The following is an 18,661-nucleotide window of genomic DNA, read 5'->3' as shown; positions in this document are numbered from 1 at the left end:
ATGTCCGGTTGCTTTTGATCACATAGTGTACATAAATGGAAGGATCCAGTAACGTTCTCCTATTTCAGCAGTATTCATAACCATTAGAAAATTCATTGATTATAGATGGTTTTTAGAGTTTTTCTGAATTCGGATTACGTGCCAATATGATTTTTTTACGACTCGTGTGTTTCAGCTCTGTCTGTTATGCTGTTATAGTAGCGTCTCTGATTCTAGCCGTCAAACTGATGCCTAGGCGTGAAACTGTTTCACATTGTGTCTACTGCACCAAATTTAGATTGTACAGTTGTAATCACACTACCATAAGAAAATGCAAGAAAATGTAGATAGCCTTATTTGCTATTCGAATTTATGTACAGGTGTCTCGTCTGCTGTCGCTGGGAGGTCCTGCCTCCAGTGCACGGCACTTCAGGGCGTAGTTCCAGTTTCTAGACTGGAGACACTTGCTGTCTCGTCTAGGACCTGCGCCACTGTATAAGGTAGGCACTATTCTTAAAGATAGACCACATATTGCGGAATCAAGTTACTCATTGTTGTGGTTATTATTTATTCACATGGTGTACCACTGGACGATTGGCGTTAATCGCGTACAGGACATCACGATTTTACTATTCTACTATTCTTTAACTTATTCCTCTCCTTTTTCTTCTGCCTTTATCCTGCATCGGTGCAGGGCAGGCTTGTCTCTTATCGGATTTGGCATAATTTAAAGGAGTGGGGAGGGCAGATGCCCTCGCCATGCCACACAATTACCCCCACCCCCCAGGCATAACTGTCTGTGTGTAGAGTGATTCACCTGAAAGTTTGCGAAAGTATTCTGATATTTGTGTAAAAAGTAACTGAGGTGGAACTTGGGTGCCGGCAAAGTATTCATATTGTTGGATGTGGGAATCTGACCAAATACCACATCCAGGCTGGTTGGCACACTGACCCTCATTGGGTATAGTGCAGCGATGAATCAGGGGGCTATATCGACAACAGTGTATAGTGACTGGGACACAAAAGTCTCAATGGTAGGATACAGCATCTAGGGTCCCATCAGAATCGTCATTCGCCACATAACTTTTCTCATTACGTGTTCATGACATATCAATTATTCTCTCCTACTGACAATATATCTCATACAGTGACGACCTTCAGTAATGTCTAAGTGTAAGTCCAACAAATATTTAAACGGCCATCCAACATGTATGTGCTTATTTAACTGACTTCCAGAGTCGGCGCACATCATGGGATAGGTCATAAGAATTCTTCCATTATAGATGGGTTAAGCTTCAGATTAATCAGTCTATAACGGGAGCAGTCTTAGCCGCTACCAAATGAGTTATTACGCTTCACTTCAGAGAATTTCTTCCATCCTTCATTCTAAGGGTCACAGAAATATATTTAGTTTTATCTGCAAGAAGGTTTGGGTTAATACCAGACCATCACTTAGACTGGTCTGAACACACAACTGCAGTCTATAAGAAAGGGTAAGCATCACTTCATTCACTACAGACATATAAGAAACTATTTGTGTTCGAAATTAAAAATATTGTCGTAGAGTCACTAACTCAACCCATACTTGACTACAGTGATGCTAATTTCCAAGGACCTTTCGTACGACATCTCACGCCAGCTGGTTTTGGCGACGTGTGCTTGTGTGCGATATATTTCTCACATACGCTGATGCTTTCGACCTCATCTGTCCTGCCTGGGAACAGTTATCATGCCTACGCGCTGATAATCATAACGACAACACGCTTTATGTTCACTATATCGTTTACTCAATCATTGCGCTCCATTTTATTTATCCTCTACTCTTAAACTTCTATCTGAACACCACTGGAGAAATACTTCATCTCAAAAAATTAAAATCCTCTCTGTACCATTATTGAACACTGCCATGTTCTCTAAATTATTTCAGTAATAGTAACCCGAATTTGGAAGCATATTCATCGAATTATCAGAGAAATTAAATCCCTTTCGAACTTCTAAAGACAGCTAATTATCGTCCTTCTATCATAATAGCCACCTCTCCCATATACTAGTTTGCTAAACTCTCCCGACGGCCTCCCTCGCCCACAACATATCCCAAAAGCCCTCTCCACAGAGTGCTCTGTTTAAATTCTGTTCTTTCCTAACAGTCAGTGTCCCTGTCATTTCAGTCTTCATCTCTTTTTTCATCGCTTCCGTTTCTGATAACACTAAACATGGCTTAAAAAATTATTAAGATGGTCTGACATATTCTTAATGAGCTTTGATTTTACTACTATCGGTGTTAGCTATAATGTATTCCCATCATTGTTGTCAATCATGTTAATATTATTATTAAAACTATTGTAATTTTGAATCGTGTAAAATAGCTTTGATATGTGTTGTTCCTTGACAGACGTAAGATACAGCCCTAAGACCCCAATCTTATCATATTAAATAACATAGTAATAAATAAATACATCGAAGAAAAATAACATTTTTCACTAATATACCCTATGTGATCAAAACTGTCCGGACGCTTGGTTCACAATGACTTGCAAGTTCGTACCGCCCTCCATCGGCAATGCTGGAATTCAGTAAGGTGTTGGCCCACCCATAGCTTTGATAACAGCTTCCACTCTCGCAGCCATACGTTCAATAGGGTACTGGAAGCTTTACTGGGAAATTTGAGCCCATTCTTCAAGGAGTGCTGTACTGAGGTGAGGCCTGGCACGCAGTCGGCGTTCCAAAACGACCCTAAGGTGTTCAGATGAGGGCTCCGTGCAGGCCAGTCCATTACAGAAACGTTATTGTCGTATAACCACTTCGCCATAAGCAGTGCTTTATGAACAGGTGCTCGATCGTGTTGAAAGCTGCAATCGGCATCCACGAATTACTGTTCAACAGTCGGAAGCAAGAAGGTGCTTAAAACATCAATTTAGGATTGTGTTGTGATAGTGCCACGCAAAACAATTTGGTGTGCAAACCCTCCATGAAAACAACGACCACACCATTACAACACCGCCTCTGAATTTCACTGTTGGCACTACATACGCTGGCAGATGACGTTTACCGGTCATTCGAAATACCCTTACCCGTCCATCAGATGGCCACATTGTGTACCGTGATTCGTCACTCCACACAACGAATTTGCACTGTTCAATCGTCCAATGTTTGCGCTGCTTACCCCAAGCGAGGCGTCGTTTTGCCATTACTGGCGTGATTTGTGGCTTATGAGCTGCCGCTCTACCACGAAATCAAAGTTGTCTCACCTCCCGCCAACCTGTAATAATACTTGCAGTCGGTCCTGATGCAGTCTGGAATTCCTGTGTGATGGTCTGGATAGATTTCTGCCTATTACACAATACGACCCTCTTCAACTGTCGCCGGTATGTGTCAGTCATCAGACGAGGTCGGCCTGTACGCTTTCATGCTGTTCATGCCTGTTCACGTTTCCACTTCACTATCACATCGGAAAAAGTGGACCTAGAGGTGTTTAGGACTGTGGAAATCCCGCGTACACACGTATGAGGCAAGTGACACCCAATCACTTGACCACGTACGAAGCCCGCGAGTTCCGTGGATTGCCCCATTCTGCTCTTCAAATGTTCAAATGTGTGTGAAATCTAATGGGACTTAACTGCTAAGTTCATCAGTCCATAAGCTTACACATTACTTACCCTAAATTATCCTAAGGACAGACACACACACCATTGCCCGAGGGAGGGCTCGAACCTCCGGAGGGACCAGCCGCAAAGTCCATGACTGCAGCGTCTAAGACCGCTCGGCTAATCCCGCGAAGCTCATTCTGCTCTCTCGCAATGTCTAAAGACTACTGAGGTCGCTGACATTGAGCACCAGTCAGTAGATGGCAGCGCAATGCACATAATATAAAAAATGTGTTTTTTGGTGATGTCCGGGTGCTTTTGATCACATAGTGTACATAAATGGAAGGATCCAGTAACGTTCTCCTGTTTCAGCAGTATTCATAACCATTAGAGAATTCATTGATTATAGGTGGTTTTTAGAGTTTTTCTGAATTCGGATTACGTGCCAATATGATTTTTTTACGACTCGTGTGTTTCAGCTCTGTCTGTTATGCTGTTATAGTAGCGTCTCTGATGTCTAGCCGTCAACTGATGCCTAGGCGTGAAACTGTTTCACATTGTGTCTACTGCTCCAAATTTAGATTGTACAGTTGTAATCACACTACCATAAGCAAATGCAAGAAAATGTAGATAGCCTTATTTGCTATTCGAATTTATGTACAGGTGTCTCGTCTGCTGTCGCTGGGAGGTCCTGCCTCCATTGCACGGCACTTCAGGGCGTAGTTCCAGTTTCTAGACTGGAGACACTTGCTGTCTCGTCTAGGACCTGCGCCACTGTATAAGGTAGGCACTATTCTTAAAGTTAGACCACATATTGCGGAATCAAGTTACTCATTGTTGTGGTTATTATTTATTCACATGGTGTACCACTGGACGAATGGCGTTAATCGCGTACAGGACATCACGATTTTACTATTCTACTATTCTTTAACTTACTCCTCTCCTTTTTCTTCTGCCTTTATCCTGCATCGGTGCAGGGCAGGCTTGTCTCTTATCGGATTTGGCATAATTTAAAGGAGTGGGGAGGGCAGATGCCCTCGCCATGCCACACAATTACCCCCACCCCCCAGGCATAACTGTCTGTGTGTAGAGTGATTCACCTGAAAGTTTGCGAAAGTATTCTGATATTTGTGTAAAAAGTAACTGAGGTGGAACTTGGGTGCTGGCAAAGTATTCATATTGTTGGATGTGGGAATCTGACCAAATACCACATCCAGGCTGGTTGGCACACTGACCCTCATTGGGTATAGTGCAGCGATGAATCAAGGGGCTATATCGACAACAGTGTATGGTGACTGGGACACAAAAGTCTCAATGGTAGGATACAGCATCTAGGGTCCCATCAGAATCGTTATTCGACACGTAACTTTTCTCATTACATGTTCATGACATATCAATTAATCTCTCCTACTGACAGTATATCACATACAGTGACGACCTTCAGTAATGTCTAAGTGTAAGTCCAAAAAATATTTAAACGGCCATCCAACATGTATGTGCTTATTTAACTGACTTCCAGAGTCGGCGCACATCATGGGATAGGTCATAAGAATTCTTCCATTATAGATGGGTTAAGCTTCAGATAAATCTATCTATAACGGGAGCTGTCTTAGCCGCTACCAAATGAGTTATTACGCTTCACTTCAGAGAATTTCTTCCATCCTTCATTCTAAGGGTCACAGAAATATATTTAGTTTTATCTGCAAGAAGGTTTGGGTTAATACCAGACCATCACTTAGACTGGTCTGAACACACAACTGCAGTCTATAAGAAAGGGTAAGCATCACTTCATTCACTACAGACATATAAGAAACTATTTGTGTTCGAAATTAAAAATATTGTCGTAGAGTCACTAACTCAACCCATACTTGACTACAGTGATGCTAATTTCCAAGGACCTTTCGTACGACATCTCACGCCAGCTGGTTTTGGCGACGTGTGCTTGTGTGCGATATATTTCTCACATACGCTGATGCTTTCGACCTCATCTGTCCTGCCTGGGAACAGTTATCATGCCTACGCGCTGATAATCATAACGACAACACGCTTTATGTTCACTATATCGTTTACTCAATCATTGCGCTCCATTTTATTTATCCTCTACTCTTAAACTTCTATCTGAACACCACTGGAGAAATACTTCATCTCAGAAAATTAAAATCCTCTCTGTACCATTATTGAACACTGCCATGTTCTCTAAATTATTTCAGTAATAGTAACCCGAATTTGGAAGCATATTCATCGAATTATCAGAGAAATTAAATCCCTTTCGAACTTCTAAAGACAGCTAATTATCGTCCTTCTATCATAATAGCCACCTCTCCCATATACTAGTTTGCTAAACTCTCCCGACGGCCTCCCTCGCCCACAACATATCCCAAAAGCCCTCTCCACAGAGTGCTCTGTTTAAATTCTGTTCTTTCCTAACAGTCAATGTCCCTGTCATTTCAGTCTTCATCTCTTTTTTCATCGCTTCCGTTTCTGATAACACTAAACATGGCTTAAAAAATTATTAACATGGTCTGACATATTCTTAATGAGCTTTGATTTTACTACTATCGGTGTTAGTTATAATGTATTCCCATCATTGTTGTCAATCATGTTAATATTATTATTAAAACTATTGTAATTTTGAATCGTGTAAAATAGCTTTGATATGTGTTGTTCCTTGACAGACGCAAGATACAGCACTAAGACCCCAATCTTATCATATTAAATAACATAGTAATAAATAAATACATCGAAGAAAAATAACATTTTTCACTAATATACCCTATGTGATCAAAACTGTCCGGACGCTTGGTTCACAATGACTTGCAAGTTCGTACCGCCCTCCATCGGTAATGCTGGAATTCAGTAAGGTGTTGGCCCACCCATAGCTTTGATAACAGCTTCCACTCTCGCAGCCATACGTTCAATAGGGTACTGGAAGCTTTACTGGGAAATTTGAGCCCATTCTTCAAGGAGTGCTGTACTGAGGTGAGGCCTGGCACGCAGTCGGTGTTCCAAAACGACCCTAAGGTGTTCAGATGAGGGCTCCGTGCAGGCCAGTCCATTACAGAAACGTTATTGTCGTATAACCACTTCGCCATAAGCAGTGCTTTATGAACAGGTGCTCGATCGTGTTGAAAGCTGCAATCGGCATCCACGAATTACTGTTCAACAGTCGGAAGCAAGAAGGTGCTTAAAACATCAATTTAGGATTGTGTTGTGATAGTGCCACGCAAAACAATATGGTGTGCAAACCCTCCATGAAAACAACGACCACACCATTACACCACCGCCTCTGAATTTCACTGTTGGCACTACATACGCTGGCAGATGACGTTTACCGGTCATTCGAAATACCCTTACCCGTCCATCAGATGGCCACATTGTGTACCGTGATTCGTCACTCCACACAACGAATTTGCACTGTTCAATCGTCCAATGTTTGCGCTTCTTACCCCAAGCGAGGCGTCGTTTTGCCATTACTGGCGTGATTTGTGGCTTATGAGCTGCCGCTCTACCACGAAATCAAAGTTGTCTCACCTCCCGCCAACCTGTAATAATACTTGCAGTCGGTCCTGATGCAGTCTGGAATTCCTGTGTGATGGTCTGGATAGATTTCTGCCTATTACACAATACGACCCTCTTCAACTGTCGCCGGTATGTGTCAGTCATCAGACGAGGTCGGCCTGTACGCTTTCATGCTGTTCATGCCTGTTCACGTTTCCACTTCACTATCACATCGGAAAAAGTGGACCTAGAGGTGTTTAGGACTGTGGAAATCCCGCGTACACACGTATGAGGCAAGTGACACCCAATCACTTGACCACGTACGAAGCCCGCGAGTTCCGTGGATTGCCCCATTCTGCTCTTCAAATGTTCAAATGTGTGTGAAATCTAATGGGACTTAACTGCTAAGTTCATCAGTCCACAAGCTTACACATTACTTACCCTAAATTATCCTAAGGACAGACACATACACCATTGCCCAAGGGAGGGCTCGAACCTCCGGAGGGACCAGCCGCAAAGTCCATGACTGCAGCGTCTAAGACCGCTCGGCTAATCCCGCGAAGCTCATTCTGCTCTCTCGCAATGTCTAAAGACTACTGAGGTCGCTGACATTGAGCACCAGTCAGTAGAAGGCAGCGCAATGCACATAATATAAAAAATGTGTTTTTTGGTGATGTCCGGGTGCTTTTGATCACATAGTGTACATAAATGGAAGGATCCAGTAACGTCCTCCTGTTTCAGCAGTATTCATAACCATTAGAAAATTCATTGATTATAGGTGGTTTTTAGAGTTTTTCTGAATTCGGATTACGTGCCAATATGAATTTTTTACGACTCGTGTGTTTCAGCTCTGTCTGTTATGCTGTTATAGCAGCGTCTCTGATGTCTAGCTGTCAACTGATGCCTAGGCGTGAAACTGTTTCACATTGTGTCTACTGCTCCAAATTTAGATTGTACAGTTGTAATCACACTACCATAAGCAAATGCAAGAAAATGTAGATAGCCTTATTTGCTATTCGAATTTATGTACAGGTGTCTCGTCTGCTGTCGCTGGGAGGTCCTGCCTCCATTGCACGGCACTTCAGGGCGTAGTTCCAGTTTCTAGACTGGAGACACTTGCTGTCTCGTCTAGGACCTGCGCCACTGTATAAGGTAGGCACTATTCTTAAAGTTAGACCACATATTGCGGAATCAAGTTACTCATTGTTGTGGTTATTATTTATTCACATGGTGTACCACTGGACGAATGGCGTTAATCGCGTACAGGACATCACGATTTTACTATTCTACTATTCTTTAACTTATTCCTCTCCTTTTTCTTCTGCCTTTATCCTGCATCGGTGCAGGGCAGGCTTGTCTCTTATCGGATTTGGCATAATTTAAAGGAGTGGGGAGGGCAGATGCCCTCGCCATGCCACACAATTACCCCCACCCCCCAGGCATAACTGTCTGTGTGTAGAGTGATTCACCTGAAAGTTTGCGAAAGTATTCTGATATTTGTGTAAAAAGTAACTGAGGTGGAACTTGGGTGCTGGCAAAGTATTCATATTGTTGGATGTGGGAATCTGACCAAATACCACATCCAGGCTGGTTGGCACACTGACCCTCATTGGGTATAGTGCAGCGATGAATCAGGGGGCTATATCGACAACAGTGTATAGTGACTGGGACACAAAAGTCTCAATGGTAGGATACAGCATCTAGGGTCCCATCAGAATCGTTATTCGACACGTAACTTTTCTCATTACATGTTCATGACATATCAATTAATCTCTCCTACTGACAGTGTATCACATACAGTGACGACCTTCAGTAATGTCTAAGTGTAAGTCCAAAAAATATTTAAACGGCCATCCAACATGTATGTGCTTATTTGACTGACTTCCAGAGTCGGCGCACATCATGGGATAGGTCATAAGAATTCTTCCATTATAGATGGGTTAAGCTTCAGATTAATCAATCTATAACGGGAGCAGTCTTAGCCGCTACCAAATGAGTTATTACGCTTCACTTCAGAGAATTTCTTCCATCCTTCATTCTAAGGGTCACAGAAATATATTTAGTTTTATCTGCTAGAAGGTTTGGGTTAATACCAGACCATCACTTAGACTGGTTCGAACACACAAATGCAGTCTATAAGAGAGGGTAAGCGTCACTTCATTCACTACAGACATATGAGAAACTATTTGTGTTCGAAAATAAAAATATTGTCGTAGAGTCACTAACTCAACCCATACTTGATTACAGTGATGCTAATTTCCAAGGACCTTCGTACGACATCTCGCGCCAGCTGGTTTTGGCGACGTGTGCTTGTGTGCGATATATTTCTCACATACGCTGATGCTTTCGACCTCATCTGTCCTGCCTGGGAACAGTTATCATGCCTACGCGCTGATAATCATAACGACAACACGCTTTATGTTCACTATATCGTTTACTCAATCATTGCGCTCCATTTTATTTATCCTCTACTCTTAAACTTCTATCTGAACACCACTGGAGAAATACTTCATCCCAGAAAATTAAAATCCTCTCTGTACCATTATTGAACACTGCCATGTTCTCTAAATCATTTCAGTAATAGTAACCCGAATTTGGAAGCATATTCATCGAATTATCAGAGAAATTAAATCCCTTTCGAACTTCTAAAGACAGCTAATTATCGTCCTTCTATCATAATAGCCACCTCTCCCATATACTAGTTTGCTAAACTCTCCCGACAGCCTCCCTCGCCCACAACATATCCCAAAAGCCCTCTCCACAGAGTGCCCTGTTTAAATTCTGTTCTTTCCTTACAGCCAATGTCCCTGTCATTTAAGTCTTCATCTCTTTTTTCATCGCTTCCGTTTCTGATAATACTAAACATGGCTTAATAAATAATTAAAATGGTCTGACATATTCTTAATGAGCTTTGATTTTATTACCATCAGTGTTAGTAGTATTCCCATCATTGTTGTCAATCATGTTAATAATATTATTAAAACCATTGTAATTTTGAATCGTTTAAAATACACTGCTGGCCACCGTAAATGCAACACCAAGAAAGACAAGAGGTAGCACAACAAAATTTATTTTGTAGATAACATGTTGACCAAGTATCAAATGATTACGTTTACAGACGTCTGTGACATGTGGTTCCTGCCAGAATCAGTAGCCAGAGTACCCGCCATTGCTGGAGATCACCGCTGCCACACGTCTCGGCATTGAGTCAAAGAGACGTTGGATGTGTTCCTGGGGTACAGCAGCCCAAGCAGCTTCCACACGTTGCCAAAGATCATCTGGTGTGGCAGCTGGGGATGAAATCTGGGTCACTCGTTGAGCAACCATGGACCACATGTTTTCTATCGGCGAAAGATCCGGAGAGCGAGACGGTCAGGGAAGCAATTCAATCTGGTTATTGACGAAGAACCTTTGGACAATGCGTGCCACGTGTGGTCGTGCATTATCCTGTTGAAATATGGCTGTGGCCGAGCCCTGAAGGTAAGGAAGGACAACTGGCTCCAGCACCTCGGATATGTAGCGCCGGCTATTTAAAGTACCGGCAATGCGTACTAGAGGCGTAGGAGAGTAATATCCAATACCGCCCCATACCATAATACCCGGTGCAACACCAGTATGGCGGTGCATAATGCAGCTGTCCAGCATCCTCTCTCCACGGTGTCTCCACACTCGAATCCGACCATCGTAGTGCTGCAGACAGAGGCGTGCCTCGTCAGTAAAGACAACGTCATTCCATTCTTCCGTCCACATCCGTCTGTCATCACAGCATTGGCGACGGAGACGTCTGTGGTTCTGTGTCAATGGTAGACGAAGCAATGGACGTCTTGCGGACAGACCACTCTGCTGTAAACGGCGTCGAATGGTACGCGCAGACACTGGATGATGCGTTACAGACGCAATGTGCTGTGCTATGGTTCGGGATGTCACTGAGCGATCCGTCACTGCCATGCGCACAATTTGCCTATCAGCACGTGCAGTGGTGCACCGAGGTGAATGCGATCGACCACGTCGGTCCATCGTACCCTCCTGCATCCAACGGTCACATATCCGCATTACAGTTGTTTGGTTTCGTCCAACACGACTAGTGATTTCTCTGTATGATAATCCACAATCTCGGTAAGCCACTATCCTTCCTCAGTCGAACTCGGATACTTGTTCAAACGATGTTCGCTGTTGTCTACGAGGCATAACTGATCGTCTTTTGAAACAACCGCAAGGTAAACACACGTGCCGAACGTGCACTCGTCGAAATCACCAAGCCTTAAATAGCGCTATGAGGTGGCGCCACAGGCGCGCGTGATGTGCGTCTGCGTTGAAATTCTAATCAGTTGCATATCTCATCGCTGCAAACCCATGGTGTAAATTTCACTTGATTCGGATGCCTCCTTCAGGGTGTTGCATTTACGGTGGTCAGCAGTGTAGCTTAGATATGTGTTGTTCCCTGACAGACGTAAGATACAGCCCTAGGACCCAATCTTACCATATTAAATGACATAGTAATAAATAAATATATAGAACAAAAAGAACATTTTTCACTAATATACGCTATGTGATCAAAACTGTCCGGACACTTGGTTCACAATGACTTGCAAGTTCGTACCGCCCTCCATCGGTAATGCCGGAATTCAGTAAGGTGTTGGCCCACCCTTAGCTTTGATGACTGCTTCCGCTCTCGCAGCCATACGTTCAATAGGGTACTGGAAGCTTTACTGGGAAATTTGAGCCCATTCTTCAAGGAGTGCTGTACTGAGGTGAGGCCTGGCACGCAGTCGGCGTTCCAAAACGACCCTAAGGTGTTCAGATGAGGGCTCCGTGCAGGCCAGTCCATTACAGAAACGTTATTGTCGTATAACCACTTCGCCATAAGCAGTGCTTTATGAACAGGTGCTCGATCGTGTTGAAAGCTGCAATCGGCATCCACGAATTACTCTTCAACAGTCGGAAGCAAGAAGGTGCTTAAAACATCAATTTAGGATTGTGTTGTGATAGTGCCACGCAAAACAATATGGTGTGCAAACCCCTCCATGAAAACCACGACCACACCATTACACCACCGCCACTGAATTTCACTGTTGGCACTACATACGCTGGCAGATGACGTTCACCGGTCATTCGTAATACCCTTACCCGTCCATCAGATGGCCACATTGTGCACCGTGACTCGTCATTCCACACAACGTTTTTGCACTGTTCAATCGTCCAATGTTTACGCTGCTTACACCAAGCGAGGCGTCGTTTTGCCATTACTGGCGTGATTTGTGGCTTATGAGCTGCCGCTCTACCACGAAATCAAAGTTGTCTCACCTCCCGCCAACCTGTAATAATACTTGCAGTCGGTCCTGATGCAGTCTGGAATTCCTGTGTGATGGTCTGGATAGATTTCTGCCTATTACACAATACGACCCTCTTCAACTGTCGCCGGTATGTGTCAGTCATCAGACGAGGTCGGCCTGTACGCTTTCATGCTGTTCATGCCTGTTCACGTTTCCACTTCACTATCACATCGGAAAAAGTGGACCTAGAGGTGTTTAGGACTGTGGAAATCCCGCGTACACACGTATGAGGCAAGTGACACCCAATCACTTGACCACGTACGAAGCCCGCGAGTTCCGTGGATTGCCCCATTCTGCTCTTCAAATGTTCAAATGTGTGTGAAATCTAATGGGACTTAACTGCTAAGTTCATCAGTCCCTAAGCTTACACATTATTTACCCTAAATTATCCTAAGGACAAACAGATACACCAATGCCCGAAGGAGGGCTCGAACCTCCGGAGGGACCAGCCGCAAAGTCCATGACTGCAGCGTCTAAGACCGCTCGGCTAATCCCGTGAGGCTCATTCTGCTGTCTCGCAATGTCTAAAGACTACTGAGGTCTCTGATATTGAGCACCTGTCAGTTGGTGGCAGCGCAATGCCCATAATATGAAAAATGTGTTTTTCTGGTGATGTCCGGATGCTTTTGATCACATAGTGTACATAAATGGAAGGATCCAGTAACGTTCTCCTATTTCAGCAGTATTCATAACCATTAGAAAATTCATTGATTATAGGTGGTTTTTAGAGTTTTTCTGAATTCGGATTACGTGCCAATATGATTTTTTTACGACTCTTGTGTTTCAGCTGTGTCTGTTATGCTGTTATAGTAGCGTCTCTGATGTCTAGCCGTCAACTGATGCCTAGGCGTGAAACTGTTTCACATTGTGTCTACTGCTCCAAATTCAGATTGTACAGTTGTAATCACACTACCATAAGCAAATGCAAGAAAATGTTGATAGCCTTATTTGCTATCCTAATTTATGTACAGGTGTCTCGTCTGCTGTCGCTGGGAGGTCCTGCCTCCAGTGCACGGCACTTCAGTGCGTAGTTCCAGTTTCTAGACTGGAGACACTTGCTGTCTCGTCTAGGACCTGCGCCACTGTATAAGGTAGGCACTATTCTTAAAGTTAGACCACATATTGCGGAATCAAGTTACTCATTGTTGTGGTTATTATTTATTCACATGGTGTACCACTGGACGAATGGCGTTAATCGCGTACAGGACATCACGATTTTACTATTCTACTATTCTTTAACTTATTCCTCTCCTTTTTCTTCTGCCTTTATCCTGCATCGGTGCAGGGCAGGTTTGTCTCTTATCGGATTTGGCATAATTTAAAGGAGTGGGGAGGGCAGATGCCCTCGCCATGCCACACAATTACCCCCACCCCCCCAGGCATAACTGTCTGTGTGTAGAGTGATTCACCTGAAAGTTTGCGAAAGTATTCTGATATTTGTGTAAAAAGTAACTGAGGTGGAACTTGGGTGCCGGCAACGTATTCATATTGTTGGATGTGGGAATCTGACCAAATACCACATCCAGGCTGGTTGGCACACTGACCCTCATTGGGTATAGTGCAGCGATGAATCAGGGGGCTATATCGACAACAGTGTATAGTGACTGGGACACAAAAGTCTCAATGGAAGGATACAGCATCTAGGATCCCATCAGAATCGTTATTCGACACATAACTTTTCTCATTACATGTTCATGACATATCAATTATTCTCCCCTACTGACAGTATGTCTCATACAGTGACGACCTTCAGTAATGTCTAAGTGTAAGTCCAATAAATATTTAAACGGCCATCCAACATGTATGTTCTTATTTAACTGACTTCCAGAGTCGGCGCACATCATAGGATAGGTCATAAGAATTCTTCCATTATAGATGGGTTAAGCTTCAGATAAATCAATCTATAACGGGAGCAGTCTTAGCCGCTACCAAATGAGTTATTACGCTTCACTTCAGAGAATTTCTTCCATCCTTCATTCTAAGGGTCACAGAAATATATTTAGTTTTATCTGCAAGAAGGTTAGGGGTAATTCTGGTCCATTACTGAGACTGGTCTGATCACACAACTGCAGTCTAGAAGAAAATGTCAGCGTCATTTCATTAACTACAGACAAATAAGAAGGTGTTTCTTTTCGAGCTTAAAAATATTGTCATAGAATCACTAAATCTCCCCATATTTGGTTACAGTGATGCTTATATCCACGTACCTTCGTACGAAATCTCACGCCAGCTGGTTTTGGCGACGAATGCTTGTTTGCGTTATATTTCTCACATACTCTGATGCTTTCAACCACATCTGTCCTGTCTAGGAACAGTTATCATGCCTATGTGCTGAATATCATAACGACTACACGCTTTATGTTCAGTCTATCGTTTTCTCAGTCACTGCACTCCCTCTTATTTATCCTCTACTCTAAAACTTCTATCTGAACACCACTGGAGAAATACTTCTTCTCAGCAAAGGAAAATCCTCTCTGTACAATTACAGAACTCTGCCATTTTTTCTAAATCATTTTTGTTACATCAACCCAAATTTGGAAGTATCTTCCTCAAAATATCTGAGAAATTAAATCCCTTTCAAGCTTCTAAAGACAGCTGATGATCGAGCTTCTATTATAATAGCCATCTCTCCATATACTAGTTTTCACGTCACTCCCGTCAGCCTCCCTTTCCCGCACAACATATCGCACCACCTCTGCCCACACAGTGCTCTGTTTAAATTCTCTTTCTTCCTAACTGCCATTGTCTCTGACATATCAGTCTTCATCCCTTCCCTTCCTGACAATACTAGACATAACCTCAAATGTGCTAAACTAATGTGAATGATTCTTAATGCTCTTTACTATTATTATTATTATTATTATTATTTTTATTATTATCAATACTGTAATATTGTTATTAATGTTATTGTTATTTTGAATAACTTGTAATAGCTTTGGTACGTTCCGTTCCTGGTCAGATGTAGGAGACAGCCAAAGGCCATAACCTTGTCAAGCTAAATAACCTATAAATAAATATATGGAAGAATAAGTGCATTTTTCGCCAAGATACATACCTGGAGAGACACAGAAACTTTCTCATTTTTCTACAGTTTTGATAACTGACTTTTCAAAAATCCCACGTTTTGTCTACTAGAAATTTCAGTATATTATAATTACAGTTGGCTTTCAGATTTATGTTGAATTCGGAATACATGCTAATGTGATTTTTTTTTTTACCACACGTTTGTATTCACTCTGTCTGTTATGCTAGTATAATAGCGTCACTAGTGCCTAGGCATCCCACTGTTGCCTAGCCATCAAACTATTCCGCATCTAGTCTGCTACTCCAACTTTAGATTGTTCAGTGTACGGCACCTGCGGCTGCGGATGCAGTTTCTAGACTGGAGACAGTTGCTGTCTCGTCTGGGACTTGTCCTAATGTGAAGGTTAGGCGCTATTCTTAAATTGTGATCACATACTGCGGAGTCAAGTAACTCATCCTTATGGTCATTATTTATTCTCAAGCTGTACTATTCAACGAATTCCGTTAATCGCTTCCAGGAAATTTTTATTCCAGTCTCCTATTCTGTGACTCTCTATTTTTCTCTTTCTTCTGCCTTTACCCTGCATCTGTGCAGTGCAGCCATGAGTGTTAGCGGATTTGGGACGATTAATTTAAGGACTATCAGGATGCCTCTTCTATCGCCACACCATTACCCCCCCCCCCCCCCTCTTCCTTCTCCAGAACAGAACTGTCTGCAAGTAGAGTGATTCATGTGAAGGGTATGAATATTTTTTTAATATTTGCGTAACATGTAACTGGGGTGGAACTTGGATGCCGGCGAAGTATTCACCTTTTTGGATGTGGGAAAATTCCTGAATGCCCCATCCAGGCTGGGCGGCACACTGACACGCATTGTGTTTAGTGCGGTGATGTATCATGGGATTATATCGACAACAGCGTGTAGTGATTGGAACACAAAAGTCTCAGTTGAACAATATAGCATCTGGGATCTCCTCATGATCAGTATTGGGGCCATTACCTTTCTCGTTAGATGTTAATCATATGTAAGTTATTGCTATTGAAAACATCACTTACATGCTGACAAGCTACAGTTATATCTAAGTGAAAGACCAACAAACTTTTGCACAGTCATCAAACATGTAAATTCTTATTTAATTCACTCATCAGAATGGGCGCAAATCATAGGTTTGAAGTTAAACACTTCTAAAACGCAAGCAATCTTAGTCATTTCCAAACAAATCATAACCCCTCAGTTCAGAGAATCTCTTCCACCCTTCACTCACATGGCAAAGAAATATCCTTTCCTTCATCTACAAAGAAGTTAGGGTTAATTCTGGACCATCCCTTACACTGGTCTGAACACATAATTCCAGTCTATAAGAAAGTGTCAGCGCTACTTCATTAACTATATAAATATGAAGAAGTATTTTTTTCGAGCTTAAAATGATGGGCATAGGTTCACTAATACTCCCTACACTTGATTATGATGATGCTATTTTCCAAGGACTATCGTCCTAAATCTCACGCCAGCTGGTCTTGGCAATGAGTCCTTCAGTACGGTATGTTTGTGACATATGCTGACGCTGTTTCGATTACATCTGTTTTGCCTATGAACAGTTATCATGCCTATGTGCCGATAAGCGTAAAGATTATCATGATTTATGTTTACACTATCGTCTACTCAATCGCCGCACTCTCTCTATACTTTTACACCACTATCTAAACACTACAACAAAGTAAAATCCTGTCTGTGCCATTACATAACTCTACCATGTTATCTAACTCATTTTCTGTACCAGTAACTCATAATACCCTTTACTATAACAATAATAATAATAATGTTGTTGTTGTTGTGGTGGTCTTCAGTCCTGAGACTGGTTTGATACAGCTCTCCATGCTACTCTATCCTGTACAAGCTTCTTCATCTCCCAGTACCTACTCCAACCTACATCCTTTTGAATCTGCTTAGTGTATTCATCTCTTGGTCTCCCTCTACAATTTTTACCCTCCACACTGCCCTCCAATACTAAATTGGTGAGCCCTTGATGCCTCAGAACATGTCCTACCAACCGATTCCTTCTTCTAGTTAAGTTGTGCCACAAACTTCTCTTCTCCCCAATTCTATTCAATACCTCCTCATTAGTTACGTGATCTATCCATCTAATCGTCAGCATTCTTCTGTAGTACCACATTTCGAAAGCTTCTATTCTCTTCTTGTGCAAACTATTTATCGTCCATGTTTCACTGCCATACATAGCTACACTCCATACAAATACTTTCAGAAATGACTTCCTGACACTTAAATCTATACTCGATGTTAACAAATTTCTCTTCTTCTGAAACGCTTTCCTTGCCATTGCCAGTCTACATTTTATATCCTCTCTACTTCGACCATCATCTGTTATTTTGCTCCTCAAATAGCAAAACTCCTTTACTACTTTAAGGATCTCATTTCCTAATCTAATTCCCTCAGCATCACCCGACTTAATTCGACTATATTCCATTATCCTCGTTTTGCTTTTGTTGATGTTCATCTTATATCCTCCTTTCAAGACACTATCCATTCGGCTCAACTGCTCTTCCAAGTCCTTTGCTGTCTCTGACAGAATTACAATGTCATCGGCAAACCTCAAAGTTTTTATTACTTCTCCATGGATTTTAATACCTACTCCGAATTTTTCTTTTGTTTCCTTCACTGCTTGCTCAATATAAAGATTGAATAACATCGGGGAAAGGCTGCAACCCTGTCTCACTCCCTTCCCAACCACTGCTTCCCTTTCATGTCCCTCGACTCTTATAACTGTCATCTGGTTTCTGTACAAATTGTAAATAGCCTGTATTTTATCCCTGCCACCTTCAGAATCTGAAAGAGAGTATTCCAGTCAACATTGTCAAACGCTTTCTCTAAGTCTACAAATGCTAGAAACGTAGGTTTGCCTTTCCTTAATCTAACTTCTAAGATAAGTCGTAGGGTCAGTATTGCCTCACGTGTTCCAACATTTCTACGGAATCCAAACTGATCTTCCCCGAGGTCGGCTTCTACCAGTTTTTCCATTCGTCTGTAAAGAATTCGCATTAGTATTTTGCAGCTGTGGCTTATTAAACTGATAGTTCGGTAATTTTCACATCTGTCAACACCTGCTTTCTTTGGGATTGGAATTATTATATTCTTCTTGAAGTTTGAGGGTATTTCGCCTGTCTCATACATCTTGCTCACCAGATGGTAGAGTTTTGTCAGGACTGGCTCTCCCAAGGCTGTCA

The sequence above is a fragment of the Schistocerca americana genome, chromosome X (genome assembly GCF_021461395.2).
Source record: "Schistocerca americana isolate TAMUIC-IGC-003095 chromosome X, iqSchAmer2.1, whole genome shotgun sequence".
Lineage (NCBI taxonomy): Eukaryota > Metazoa > Arthropoda > Insecta > Orthoptera > Acrididae > Schistocerca > Schistocerca americana.
The sequence above is the reverse complement of the archived record's forward strand: the minus strand, read 5'-3'. Positions refer to the sequence as shown.